This window comes from Protopterus annectens, chromosome 8.part0 (genome assembly GCF_019279795.1).
Source record: "Protopterus annectens isolate FY-2018-M chromosome 8.part0, PAN1.0, whole genome shotgun sequence".
In the NCBI taxonomy this organism is placed as follows: domain Eukaryota; kingdom Metazoa; phylum Chordata; order Ceratodontiformes; family Protopteridae; genus Protopterus; species Protopterus annectens.
The window spans coordinates 1,155,372,477-1,155,385,548 of NC_056741.1; positions in this window are offsets into that span (position 1 = coordinate 1,155,372,477).

The following is a 13,072-nucleotide window of genomic DNA, read 5'->3' on the forward strand; positions in this document are numbered from 1 at the left end:
ACATGAGTGCATGGCTCGTGCTATCCCAAACAGAACCAAAAAGCTATCATCCAAGAAAAGGAAAACAATCTGGTGGTCCCTTGCCATAAACAAACTGCACAACAGAAGGAAGAAACTGCTGCAAAAGAGGGTAAAATCACATGAGTGGAGGAGCACCCTGGTCAGCCCCAATAAGAAACTGCGATCCCTGATAAAATCCTCCAAAGCTAGTTACGAAAACAAAATTGCCACTGATTCTAAAGACAACTACAAAGCATTCTATAGCTATGTCAAGAATCTCAATGGCAACACTCAGATCTGCTCTGAGTTACAGCACAATGGCACTAAATATACAGACCCAACTGATATTGCCAGCATCCAGGCAGATAGGATAAGTACTAACTTTACCCCCCTCTTACACATGAAAGAGCCCATCTCTATACTGGAAGAATGCAAAGTTGCTGTCATCACGGTTGCACAGGTAAAAACCACTCTCCAAAGCCAGGAACCAGCATCCATGGGACCAGATAGCATCCCAGGCTGCGTTCTACATGAACTACAAAATGAACTGGTACCACACCTAAGTACCATGTTCAGTCATAGCCTCACCTCAGGCTTTGTGCCTGCTGAATGGTGCACAGCGATGGTTATCCCACTAAACAAGGGGGAAGCCACCACGGACCCCAGGAACTAGGGCCTCATTAGCCTGATGAGCCTGGTCTGCAAGGCCATGGAACGTTTCATCATGGAACTTATAAACAAAGACATTGGTAATCTCCAAACTCTGGACCACAACCAGTCCAGGTTTGTAAAAGGCAGATCATATCTCCTAAATCTGATAGACTTCTTTGAAGCAGTCACCAAAGCCGTAGACAAGGGTAAGGTGGTTCACACAGCCTATCTAGATCTTGCCAAGACTTTCAACACCATCTCCCACTCTGGAATTATAGATAAACTCACTAAACTAGGTATAAATCCCTATGTCACAAGATGGGTTGCCAACTGGCTCACTGACAGAACCCACACTGTGAAAGTAGCAGACTCCAAATCCGACTTCAGACCAGTGACAAGGGGAGTACCACAGGGTTCAGTCCTGTGTCCTGTCCTGTTTGGTATCCCTGAAGTACAGGCTAACACAGAAGGTCTTTGGCTAATGAAGTTCCCAGATAACTGCAAACTAGGAGCCATAATCGAAACTACTAACGATGTGGACATCCTACAAAAGGGCCTCACTGAGACAAATGCCTAGTGTCAAAGCCATGGCCTCAAACTCAATGCCAAAAAGTGCATTGTCATCTCCATTGGTAAAAATGCTCTACCCATGAACTACAACATAGGTGGTAGTATACTTAACACCGAAAGTGTGATAAGAGACCATGGGACACAGGTGGACAGTAGTCTCTCCTTTGATAATCACATTGCCTCAGTAGTCAGGAAATCCTTCTACGTGGCACACCTCATCACAAAAGTTTTCTCATGCAGAAAAAAAGAGGTCATTGTTCCCGTCTACTCATCACTCATTAGATCCATTATAGAGTACAATGCCCCTTTTGGTATGTACCTCACAAGACATCTACAACAACTGGAAAGCCCACAGAAATACCTCACAAAGAGGATTAGCAGCCTCAAATACATGCCCGACACAGACCGTCTTAAAACACTCCAGCTTTACTCTGTTGCATATCACCTACTCAGAGGTGACCTCTGCCTAATATACAAAGCTATGTCAAACACAAAGCTGTTGGACATGCTCCACTTAAAGAAATCCCAATCCTTCCGAGCTTCGGCTCCAAAACCCGGACCGAAATACAAAAGGAGGGGGTGTATTCATTTTCATAAAGGATACCCACACCTCCAGGTTAGTGGCACAGCACGAGGCCTCGGAGATCATCCAAGTGCAACTAACAGTGGACAAAGCTGCTTATCAGATCATAGCCTGCTACAGATCACCTACATTGTCTCAGGACACTCACTCAGCATTCCTGAGAACACTGGAAAATATAAAGGTCCTACCAAACTCCATGATATTAGGAGATTTCAACTACCCAAACATTGACTGGGAGAATTACTCAAGTACAAACTCCTTTGCCCAATGCTTCCTAGAGTTTATAAACTCAAACACCCCGGAACAGCTGGTCACCATGCCCACTAGAGGTGACAACATACTGGACCTGATCATCACCAACGTGGGGGATCAATGTTCCGCACCAGAGGTAAACCCCTCGCTGGTAAGATCAGATCATAAAGTAATCACACTGGACATCCACATCCCGACCCCACCCCCAGTCAAGGAAACCACTGTGAAAAACGTTTCAAAAGCAAACTTCACACTTCTCAAGACCAAAGTGGAAAGTTTCAAAACCCCCTTGCTACAGGATAATGCTATCCAATCCACAGAATCCTTTACAAGTGCATTCTATGAGCATTTACAGGGATGCATGGATCAAGCCATCCCAAGTAAAACCAAGACTCACTCCTCCAAAAAAGAGGAAACCAGTCTGGTGATTCTTGACCATAAATAAGCTATACAACAGAAGGAGGAAACTACTACATGATAGAGCAAAATTCCAAAAAGGAAAGGCATCACTGATCATTATTAGCAAGAAACTACGATCGCTCATAAAATCATCCAAGGCCAGTTTCTAAAGAAAAATTGCCAAGGAATCTAAAGATAACCACAAAGCCTTCTTTAGCTATATCAAACATTTAGGTGGCAACTCTCAGATATGCTCTGAGCAACTGCAAAATGGCAAAAAATGCACTGAACCAACTGACATTGCCAACATCCTGGTGGACAAGTTCAGTGCAAACTTCAACCCCCCCCCTCACCCCAAAAAGGGCCCGTATCCATCCCAGAAGAATGCAGAGCCCCAGACATCACAGACATGCAGGTAAAAACAGCCCTCTCCAAAGTTAAGAACACAGCATCAATGGGACAGGATGGTGTCCCAGGTTGCATCTTACACAAGCTCCAAAAGGAACTCAACCCTCACCTAAATTCACTGTTCAGACTCAGCCTTACCACAGGCTATGCACCCAAAGAATGGTGTACAGCAACAGTCATCCCATTCCACAAATGCGGTGCCACAACAGAACCTGGGAACTATCAACCTATAAGCCTGACCAGCCTGGTCTGCAAAGCTATGGAGCGAATTATCATGGAACTCATAAACAGAGACATTGGGAACCTCCAGATACTGGACCCTACCCAATTCAGCTTTGTTAAAGGCAGAGCATGCCTCCTAAACCTAGATGACTTATTTGAAACAGTTACCAAGGCCATAGATGAAGGACAGGTAGTCCACACAGCCTTCATCACCATTCCTCACTCTGGCATCATAGACAAGCTTACCAGCTTGAACATTAACCCCTATGTCACGAGATGGGTGGCCAATTGGCTGATGGCTAGAACACACATGGTCAGAGTTGCAGGTGCCATGTCTGACTCTAAACCAGTCACAAGTGGTGTCCCACAGGGCTCGGTCCTGGGACCCCTCCTGTTCAGTATATACTTCTCTGAGGTACAGGCAAGCATGGGAGGACTATGGCTGACCAAGTTCGCAGATGACTGCAAACTGGGGGCCTTAATCAACTCTCCGGCTGACACAGACATCCTCCAGAAGGGTCTTACAGAGACAGAAACCTGGTGTACAAACCATGGCCTCAAGCTGAATGCCAAAAAATGCATAGTCACCCCCTTTGGAAAAAACAAAGTGCCCACGAATTACCACATAGGTGGTAATCCACTAGGTATGGAAAATGTAATTAGGGACCTGGGGACCCAGGTAGATAGCAACCTCTCCTTTGATAATCACATCACCAAAGTGGTTAGAAATTCCTTCTATGTAGCCCACCTAGTCACAAAAGGGTTCACCTCTAGATCAAGAGAGGTCATTGTGCCCCTCTACTCATCACTCATTAGGCCCATAATAGAGTACAATGCCCCATTTGATATGTACCTTAATCAGCACATGCAACAGCTGGTAAGACCACAGAAGTATCTCACTAAGAGGATCATGGGCCTCAAAGAGATGCCCTATGCAGCTCGACTAAAGAAACTCCAGCTCTACTCGGTTGCTTACTGCCTGCTCAGAGGTGATCTATGCCTGACATATAAGGCCATGTCCAATTAATGGACATGCTCCACCTCAAGAAAACCAAATCTGTTAGAGCCACACACTCCAATGAATTAAACCTCAGCACAGCAATAAACAGGATGTGCTGGAGGGATAGATTCCTGTCCCACAGACTTCCCTCGCTCTGGAATAGAATCCCAGTTTATGTCACGCAGAGCCCCTCGCTGACTCTCTTCAAGAGGAATTTTGACGAGTGGATGGGAAATTGTAAATTTACCCCTGGGATCACTTCAGTGGCCCTGCTAGACAGAGGCCCAGGAAACTAATTTAAAAGGGAGGCGAAAGCCAATACATTCTGGCTAGGCGTATAAATGCCCTTGGGCAGATAGCCTAGTACCTACCTATGAACCTATGAACCTACACACTTTAGGGACCTAAACCTTGTCACCACAATAAACAGAACATGCCGGAGGGATAGATTCCTGTCCCAGAGACTTCCCAATCTTGATGATTGGATGTGAAATAGGAAATTCACCCTGGAGATCACTTCTGTGTCTCTGCTCAACAGTGGCACAGGAAAATAAATTTCTTGGGTGGCAAAAACCAGGGTACCTTTTTGGCTGGGCTTGTATAGGCCCCAGGGCTGATAGCCTAGTACCTACTTATGAACCTATGAACCTTTGAGCCTTACCTAAAAAAATATGGGGACAGCAAGAGACTTGGCCAGTATTCAGAAGCATAGGGGTGACAGGTGCAAACCATCTGTAGCATAACAACAAGGCTTGTCTACCATGTCATCACAGGCAGACAGAGACTAGATCCCCTTTGAATGACACCAGAAGCTCAGCCAATTGTTGAAGTTTATCGTCTTTCTGTTATATTGCAGTATCATGTAGGTGAAGGTAAGATGCTACTCAAGGTCAGGGTCATACCAGCCTGGGCTACATGATCATAGAGCTAATATATATCTATTGTCATGTTTTCCTGGGAGATATGTCTCAGATCATTCACACTGACATGTACAACGAACACGTCTTATATGTACCTGTTCTGGAGTGATGTAAGTGCTTGTGTTATGTGGTGGATCATAGCACCTGACAGACAACTGACAGTAACCTTCCCCTTGTCCAGCCGAGTGAGTGGAACATCTGTGTGCCTGACTATAAAGTCACCTATTACTAGTGTGTTGGGTATGTTGTTTTGCCTTAGGGCCTGTTGTGAGGCACACTGCTTTGGTGTATTACGCATTTTCTGGCGTGTGCTTGGAGGTGCATGTTGCTTACTTGTCTGCCTAGGAGGACACTCTCTCTTTTTCAGATTAATATTTGTATTCTCTGAGTATGGTAATGTGTATTTATGTGTATGTTTTGCTGGTGCTTATATTGTAGATCTATATGAGACAGTTGGTGTTGTGGTTGTATGACCCTACTCCTCCTGACTGTATTGTTCAGTATTGGGTTGACAGAGCTTAGCCACCGGTTTGACCCCGTATGTACCAGCATGTGATGCATCAACCCATATATGATATGGTCATGGCCTATGCATACAATACACTCACAATACACCTAGTATGATAAGCCTGCAGAGGTTAGCAAATGTATAAAAAACCTTTGGGCAAACTGTCAGCAAGTAATGTCTGTATTGCACCCTGTAACTCCATATTGCTTGCTGAAGTGTAAAGATGTACTTAGTTTGGATTAAGAACATCGCATTTGCCAACTGTGTGTGTGTGCGTGTGTGTGTGTGTGTGTGTGTGTGTGTGTGTGTGTGTGTGTGTGTGTGTGCGTCTGTCTCTCCCTGAGGAGAGAGCAACCATTTTTGAGACTACTCACACTCCTTAAAAGTGGTATACTTGTGGAAAGACGAAACCCTAATAATGTGTATAGTGTGTCATGTAAAAGTGTACTGCTGTAATATCATAATGCAGTTAGGTAGGGGTTCGAATCCTGCACTTGCCGAGTGTGTGTCCTCCCTGGGGAGGCGCAGCCTTTTTGGAGACTACTCACACCCCTTAAAAGTGGTATATTCATCTTTGTCAAGTCTGATGATGTCACCATCCTACAAATATACCTGTGGAAAATAGAAATCCAAGCAACATGTATAGCGTGTCGTGTAAATGCGCACTGCTATAGTATCGTAATGTAGTTAGGTAGGGGTTCAAATACTGCACTTGCCATCTGTGTGTGTGTGTCCCTCTGGGGAGAAGCAACCTTTTTGGAGACTACTCACACCCCTTAAAAGTGGTATACTCATCTTTGTCAAGTCTGATGATGTCACCATCCTACAAATATACCTGTGGAAATTTGAAGTCCCAGTAATATGTATAACATGTTGTGTAAATGCATACTGTTGTAGGATCATAATGCAATTAGGTAGGGGTTCAAATCTTGCATTTGTTAACTGTGTGTGTCTCCCTGGGGAGGTGCAACCTTTTTGGAGACTACTCACACCCCTTAAAAGTGGTATATTCATCTTTGTCAACTCTGATGATGTCACCATCCTACAAATATACATGTGGAAAGGGGCAATCCCAGTAAGGTGTATAGAGCATTGTGTAAATGCATACTGCTGTAGTATCATAATGTAGTTAGGCAGGGATTTGAATCCTGCACTTACCAACTGAGTGTGTGTGCCTCCTTGGGGAGGCGCAACCTTTTTGGAGACTACTCACACCCCTTAAAAGTGGTATACTCATCTTTGTCAAGGCTGATGATGTCACCATCCTACAAATATACCTGTGGAAAAGAACAATCCCACTTATGTGTATAGTGCCTTGTGTAAATGTATACTGCTACGTTATCATAATGTAGTTAGGTAAGGGTTCAAATCCTGCACTTGCCAATTGTGAGTGTGTGTGCCTCCCTGGGAGGAGCAACCTTTTTGGAGACTACTCACACCCCTTAAAAGTGGTATACTCATCTTTGTCAAGCCTGATGATGTCACCATCCTACAAATATACCTGTGGAAAAGTGAAATCCCAGTAATGTGTATAGTGTGTTGTGCAAATGCGTACTGCTGTAGTATCATAATGTAGTTAGGTAGGGTGTTTGAATCCTGCACTTACCAACTGTGTGTGTCCTCCTGGAGAGGAGCAATTATTTTAGAGAATACTCACCCCTTAAAAGTGGTATACTCATCTTTGACAAGTCTGATGATGTCACCATCCTACAAATATACCCGTGGAAAGGTGAAATCTCTGGAATGTGTATAGTGTACCATATAAATGCATACTGCTGTAGTGTCATAATGTAGTTAGGAAGGAGTTTGAATCTTGCACTTGCTGACTGTGTGTGTTCCAGGTGTGTGACACTGTTGGTCAGTGTGGAGTGGGTTTTGATTTTTCTAGTGTATGACATACCACAATGACAACTGTATGTGCATTACACATGTAAAGTAGCTGTGGGGCAAATACATATACATACATGTGACCTCAATTATTTCATAGGTGGGTACTCTGCTTTCTCCATGAATGCATCTGTTATCTTTGCCAGAGTGTGCTGGGGCTTTCCAGATATTAGGTCACTTCTGTATGCTTGTGACAAGCTTAGCCACTGCAGTGATCCCTGGGCTACGTCTTCTGTTTCACATCCACTCATCACGGTTTCTATTGAAGAGTGTGAGGGAGGGTTTATGCTTGAGGTATATTTGAAACCTGTGCCAAATCAAGCAAAGTCTGGCAAATATAACTAATCATTATAGGTGTGCAACAACCTCTGTGGATCTGCATGCAAACCCTTTATTGCTTATGTGCTCCACAAAGGGATTTCCAAAACCCTTTGGTAATGTGATTATCAAAGGAGAAATGACTAAACACATGGCTCTATGTATACATTAGTACCTGTTCCACATTTTGGGGGCTACTACCTATGTGGTACTCTGGGGATACTTTGTTTTCTAAAAGTGGATAACTATGCTTTCTTTGGCTTATAGCTTTACAGCATGAGTTTGACACCAGGTATCTGTCTCTATGATACCCTTTTGGAGGATGTGTGTGTCATCTGGAGAATAAAGCATAGCCCACAGTATGCATTTTCATCAGACGTGGGCAGACATATCCCTACTGTGTTTTCTTATACCTAAGAAAGCTATATGCCAAACAGAAGTGGTCCCAGGACTGAGTACAGGTGAATACCACTTGTTACTGGCATAGAATAGTACATGGAGGCTGCAAATGTTACTGTGTGTCCTACATCTGTGCGTCAGTTGTCAAGCCATCATCTAACAATCATTTATGGTCAGTCTGTTGAGGTTATGTATAATCCCAGAATGTGGGATGGGTTTGAATTGCTGGTGAGCTATAACTTGGCTGTGTTGACCTCCCCTCCCTCACCTATAGCCTCGTTAACTGGCTTGAAGTCTGCTAGGTGTAGGAGCCATGATCTGGCATTTAGAGAACCTAAGTGGGTATGACGCAGTGTTTGCAGGTTCATAATGTCTCTGTTAATGAGTTCCATAATGCTGTGCTCCACAGCCTTCCAGATAACATTTGTCTGGCTTATAGGGTGAGAGTTTCCAGGATCTGTTGTAGTTCTACCCTTAATCAATTTATGTTAACATTTGCACTGGGTGTGACAAGGGTGGACAGGTTTAAGAATAAGTATATTAGAGGGTCAGGCCAGGTTTGAAGGTTAGTAGACCAAGCCAGATAGGCAGGATTAAGTTGGTTTGTACATGTGCTGAGGAGGGATGCAGAGTATATTGTGAAATAGATGCTAAGGATGAAGCCGCCAGGTAACAGGAAAAGAGGAATGTCTAAGATGAGGTTTTATGGCTGTGGTGAGAGAGGACATACAGGTGGATGGTGTAACAGTGCAAGATGCAGGGGGCAGGAAGAAATGGAAACAGATGATCTACTGTGGTGACCCCTAATGGGAGCATCCATAAGGAGAAGAAGAAGAAGATGTTGTAGCTCAACCCTTGTGGACTGTGAACACCATTACCGTGCATCATTCCACAAGTATGTAACCTGTATAGAGGCTGCATCTGGGCAGAGTGTTTAGGTGAGTGGTGACTTCATATGTCAGCTTGTGTATGACACAGCCAGGGACATTGTCCAGTACCATTGCCACTGTGGTTTGGACTTTGGTAAAGAGATGTTTTAACTAGAGTGTCTGTGAATCAGGTTTTACATTCTTCAGGTCTGGAAATGTGGCCCTTGTGTAATGACAGGGTGGTGAAATCCACATTCAAACTGTCTGACAACGAATTGGTAATGTCAGTCAGATAAGTGTACTTTGTGACCATTTACATTAACTGTGATCCGATCTGAGATTTCCCCTGTAGATTATAAACAACACTAAAGAAAGCTTTAGTGTTGTCTTTGGAATTCTTGCCATTTTGTATTTTGAAGCTTGCCTTGTATGTTTATTGAGGGATTGTATTTTCCCAATGATACTGACCAGAGAGGTTATCCCTTCTTGGTATGTAACTCTTTTTTGGTACAATTTCACACCTTCTATTATATATTTAGTTTATGGCAGGGGTCCATGAGACCAATGCACTTTTACTGTATAAGTGAGAATTTCTTCTGTTTGTCATAGCACGGTCCATGCAACCCTGTAGGTGAACAGTGTGCATTACTAAAGGATTATGCAGCTGGGACAGTGTTAACCTTAGTAATGAAAACCAATGACAGATAGCAACAACAGCATCACCCACAGCACAGTGTCAACCTGTGTCATACACACACATGTGTACTCAAGTTCCAAAATGTGTGTAGTACAATGCATACTGGCCACCAACAGAAACTATGGAGTGTTAACACTGGTCAATACAGGGCATGTCACCCTGCCCATGTGTCCAATATGCATGTACATGCAGACAGTGCAACTCCACCATGTTCACAAATGGACACCTGCAAACCTGTGTTGCCCACACCTCACACTTACTGTCCACTGTATAACTCATGCTGACACAACTACACACATCAGCCAAGTGGCACATGGGCAAACAAAACACAATTGGAATAAACACTGGTGAAAACAATACAACATTGCTAATTACAGCTTTAATGCATCATGCCTGCTCAGCTACACCTTCAAGGATATCATTACACTTTACTGCTGACAACATGCTACACATCCAATCATTGCTATACTTTATTAAAGTCACCCTGTCATCAGCACCATGTTAGCCTGTTCCTGCATCAATGTTACAGATGACAGGACGTGGAACAGGTTTCATCATATGCACAGGGTGTGTTGCTGGTTTGCCAGAGGCTTACACTGAGCCATACAATTGACATGTGTGTGTGAGTGTGTGTGTGTGTGAGGGCCATGAGTACTGTTATGGGCCAATGTTGATGTAATGTGTGCATGTATGTGTTTGCCCTAGGTTTCTGGTTTATGTGTATGTATCTGCATGCACATAGTTCCACCATGTGGCTGCCATATACGGGGATTTGTGAGACAGCTGCAGACTGTACCTGGCAGGCTTTACAGATCACCATCTCTGGCCACAGATACGGAACCAGTGCCTGGCAGGGGTGCTACAGACAGTATCAGATACTAATCCAGATTGGGTACTATCTGAAGAGGTTGACATATGTCCACTGGATCCAGGTCTTTGCTGGGACTGGCCAGAGCCATGTGCATGTGGTCTGCTAGGACGGTCTATGAACAGCCCCCCCAACATTGCTGGGGCTGGTACTGGCACTACGGGAGCAGCTGTGACTTGCTGGATGTCCACGGTGACCTCCAGCTGCTGATGTTGCTGGCATACATCCAAGTCAACATCTCAACCATCCCGCACTGTCCTGACACATGGACATGACATTGTGGAGGACATCCAATATCTCACCTCAACGTCTATCAATGACCTCAGTGTAGTTACGTATAGCACCTGCTAGATCATGGATACTGTCATTTACAGAGGTGTTATGAGCCCTCTGTGCCCTTAGTCCCTGTCTGGTGTACTGCTCCATTCGTGTCTGTGCCTCCATGACAGCCTGGAACATGCATGTGGTAAAAAGAGGTGTGGCACGTCTGTCAGGGGCATGATGACCAGCAGTGCTCTGACGGGAACCCATGGGCATCTGCCTATGTGGTACCATTCCAGACATCTGGCTATGGCTGCTGTGTCCTGATGCATGTGCCATAGATACCACACTGTCCCTCAGCTAAGGGCAATGGTGATGATGGATGTACAGGCAGTATGACTGTGTGCATGGATGGGGTGGAGACTTGTGTACTATCAATTGGTGGCCCAACAACAGACTATGACAAACCTGCCTGTGCCTCAACACACCTATCCTCATCATCACTGTCTGTCTCAGTGACATCAGGTTCCCTGCTGTACTGAACCAGCCCCACCTCAGCACCTGTGAGAGGAAAACAGGAAACACACTTTAAGACTTGAACATGACTTCAGACGACATGCACACATGCGCACATGCACACATGCGCACATGCACACATGCACACATGCACACACACAAAAATACACTCCTCCCTAAAGCAAACACACACAACACCAGCAATCTCAGAACATACACCATAGCAGGTGATGGTGGGGTACAGTATCACAAGCAAAACAGTCATATCACACATCAGCATGCAGGACATGTGTTGCTCAACAGCATGCAGTGCAAGTGTAGACAGCCCTTGTTACTAATAGTATACATGGCTTTGATGCATGTGTTTTGTTATTAGGTGATGGGTCTCCCCCTGGAACACAATGCATACATAGACACAACATTGCTGTGCAGGTATTCATAACCCTGTAATGTACTGTACACCATAACTCACAGGTGTACATACCATTGCTGGATGTGTATCTGTGTGTCAGATAGGTATGCAATGCTGATTACAGCCTCTGTGTCTTTAGCAAATAATTGTAGACACATTTTTAGCACGTGCATGATGAGTATTCACACAACATCATCAGTGGTGCATGGATAATTGATGGAATACCATTCGGCCACATATAAAATGTATGGCACTTATGGTGAGTGTAGATCATATTGTGGACATGACAGTCTCATCCATGACATGGCATACTAAAACACAACTGAATATTTAAACACTACACATACCCAATGTTTGTCGTATGACCTAGCCACTCAATAGCATCACAAGACATATATGTGTCAGTTGTGCAAATGGTGATTCGTATGCATATTGTTTAGAGGTGCATATGTGTTCACACACACAACATTAAGGTGTATAGCAATGAAAGCTATGTGTAGTACTGTGGTTACAATAACTGGATGGGGTATAGTACCATAGGCCATCATCATGAAGCATCATGTGGTCACTCAATGCTACAAATGATTCCCAAACCAGCACTAATCATGCTGTGCCGGAACTGTACTACCTTGGCTACATTCACCATTTCACAACCAGTTACGTGAGTTTGTAAGGAGGCCAATGAAGAGCATTCCCTGACATGAATGTGCAGTGTGTTGCAGAGTGTTTAAATGCCTCATGATAGGCCTCTAACTCTCATGTATATTATGTGCAATGTGTGGATGAGATTTTGGATACTGGAGTGTGGCTTTACAGGGGGTTTGGGAATCATTTATTTGTAGCAGGTTAAAATGCTCTGTGTATGACATAGATGTGTATGTTATGTGCATGTTGAGTATCAACTGTGCCTATCCAGTGGTCACTACAGTCTAGTCACATTTGTTTGAGAGGGTCTGGGTATTGCATGTGTTTGAGGCAGCTAATCACATTAGTGAGAAGTGCGTGCTCTTACACCAAACATGCACAGCATGCATTATGGGTAGGTGTGTTACATGTGTACATGGCCTACACCTTAACTATGACATGCACTTTTTATTTACAATAATAAATGTAGAACACACTCACCAACATATGTCCGCTGCCTTGATGTCACCCCAGAGGGATCTACGTAGAGATGAGACAGTTTGTCAGTGGCCACAACTGTGGCATTGCTACTGTGTGTTTGCAATCTTACAGTACAACAGTTTATATTCACAGGGCTACAGATTATGTTCCAAATGATCAGTATTGCACAAAAACAGGCTCCACATCTTTAAATGACACACTCCACGT